Source organism: Lupinus angustifolius, chromosome LG06 (genome assembly GCF_001865875.1).
Source record: "Lupinus angustifolius cultivar Tanjil chromosome LG06, LupAngTanjil_v1.0, whole genome shotgun sequence".
In the NCBI taxonomy this organism is placed as follows: Eukaryota; Viridiplantae; Streptophyta; class Magnoliopsida; order Fabales; family Fabaceae; genus Lupinus; species Lupinus angustifolius.
The window spans coordinates 25962102-25965111 of NC_032014.1; positions in this window are offsets into that span (position 1 = coordinate 25962102).

Below are 3010 nucleotides of genomic sequence, written 5' to 3' on the forward strand. Positions count from 1 at the left end.
AATAAGGAGACAAATGGAAAGCATAAGATTAAATTATGGGATAAAACACAGTGAATGAATAAGTAAGGGAATGAACAAATGTAAAGTCACATTCCTATTGTTCAATATAAAATGATCCTAATTATTATTATTTTGTTACAAATTTTAAATGATGCATTAATCTTCACTAATAAATTTTTTACAATAAAATTGAGTTATTATCCATTTATTCACATTTAAATTGCAATAAATGAAATCAAATTTTGCTCATGAATATTACATTAATGCTCAATATAGTTATACAATTATTATCAAAATTATTTCAAATATTAACTGAAATATAATCATTTTAACTAAAAGATAACAATATCATTCAAGTCTATAATCAATTGAATTATTATCATCAAATTATGTAATGAAACATAATGAATGAATAAGAAAGGGAATGAACGGATGTAAAACCACATTCCTATTGTTCAACACAAAACGATCCTAATTATTTTTTTATTTGTTCCAAATATTCAATGATCATTAATTCTCACTTGAAAATTTCTTAGAATCAAATTATTTTATTGTCCATTTATTCATATTTAAATTACAATGGATGAAATCAAATTTTGCTCATAAATATTACATTAATATCAATATATTGTTACACAATTATTATCAAAATTATTTCAAATATTAAGTTAAATATAATCATAACATTTAAGTTCATAATCAAGCAAATTATTATAATATTACTACAAGACGACAAATGACAAACGTAAGATTAAATTATGGAATGAAATATAATGAATGAATAAGAAAGTGAGAGAACAAATAAGAAGCCATATTCCTATTGGTGAATGAGGGTGAAATTTGATGAATCATAACCTGAGTTTTCATTATATTTATCTATTTGTGTAATGAAAAATGAAAGATTGTAATGAAGAATAAAAGAATGAATCATAACATAAGTAACATAATTCATGTTGTACAACAAAATTGATGAACCACAATGTAAAAAAAAAATAAAAAAACATAGAATCAATATTATGCTACTTTTGCTCAAGATTAGGTAGCAAAATGACGTTTTACCAATTTTTTAGAAAATTAAGGAGAAATGATGAAAATACCAAAGTGTGAGAGATTATTTACTTTTTTCTTCCTCTTTACGATATCATCACTGTTCATGTCATTTTCAACATTACAATAATGATTATTTTGAATAGAAAATTCTATAAACAAGTAAAGAAACAACAAAGAGATATAGAAAAAACTAACCTTATGCTTCAAGGGTGAACAAACAATAAGAGACACCATATCAAATAGAACTATCATCGATGCCCTTGTCATTAGAGACATCCCACTCCTCTAGTTATCGAACACTAATAAACATATCTACAAAATAAACAAATTTTTTTTAATACAACATCTTCAAAGAAAAAAATTAATGAATAGATCTACATGCATAAAATCATTTTAAAATAAGAAATTTTCAAATGGAAGAATGATATAAACCAAGAAGAGAGAAAAATGGTTGAAGAAAAGTAGAGTAATGAAATGAAGGAGTGAAAAAGAGACGAGGTTCTCTAATTAGTAATAAAATGAGAGGAAAAAAATATGGAAGAAAGAAGAAGAATAAATAGTAATGAAATGAAGGAGTGAAAGAGAGATGAGATTCTCTAATTACTAATAAAATGAGAGATATAAAATATGGAAGAAAGAAGAAGAATAAATGATAAAGAGATGTATCAAGAGATAATAACAAATGTTACGGTGTGGTGAGGTGTATTAGAGGTGATAGAATTCTTTAAGTGGGAAAACTTTTATTGTGAGTGTGACATGTGGCAATTGAAGGAGGTGATAACATATGTATGTGAGATAGTTTTTTTTGTTATATAGGTAATAGATGGGAGTGCTCCACTCCAAGTGGAAACCTTTGGTTCGTCAATTTGAAGATTTAACACTATTTTTTGGTTCTACAGAAAAAAAAGGAAAGAAAATTTGTACAAAATGTTATTTTCCATCATTTAATTCCAACACTAAATAGAAGTCGATTGAAGTAGCATCCATTTATTTTGGAAGAAATCGTTTCAGTTTTGAATTTGAAAACTATTGTAACAACCATGAGTAGTTGATTCCTTGAGTGTTGTAATTGGTTACCAAAAGCTTTTGTCTCATTGAGTAATCGATTACTTGATTGAATAATCAATTACTGTAACTTATTTTTACTTTTAACTTGTTATTTTAATTGATTACTCTATCAAAGTAACACATTAAGAAATTTGAGTAACATGTTACTCACATTTTAAGTTCATCTTTTTTAAAACATTTTCAAACCAAATTGATATTTGAAAAAAAAATCTTTTTCCTAAGATTATTTGATAATTACTTAAATTTAAAAGACTTAGGATATAAATACCTAATTTAGAAAGCTAAAGTCTTGATCACTTGTTAAGTATGCTTCTAAGTTTTCAAGGTCTTCAATCATGTTTTTTATTCTTGTGATGTTGGTATCTTCATCAAAATCTAGTCAAAGTAAGGAGCAATATCATCTTAGTGTTTTAAAAGTAGACATGTTATATAATTATATATATATATATATATATATATATATATAATAACAATCTATATATATTTTTATTAGGTATATTAAAAAATTCGATCATTCTTGCACTATCATAAGTTAGAGAATGAAAAAATACATAAAATATGGGGCCAAAATTTGCACAAATGAAAAGGATGGTGTATCATAACTGCACTTTATAATTATATAGGTCTCACATAAGAATGACATATCCAATATCATGTTGGAAACAACATTAAGTTTGAGATGTAAGTTAGCGAAAGTAAAGCTTTTGAACATTCATGTAAGTTTTTGATATTATCAATGGTTTCCCCTCACCTTTTTGGGTAAGGAATTAATTATTTTTGGGGTTTACGGTTGCCTTTTTCAATACATATCGCTGTCAGGTTAAACCCTCAATCTTTGAGATTTAGTAGGACTTTACACCATTAGACTGACGTCTTGTTGATAACATTCATA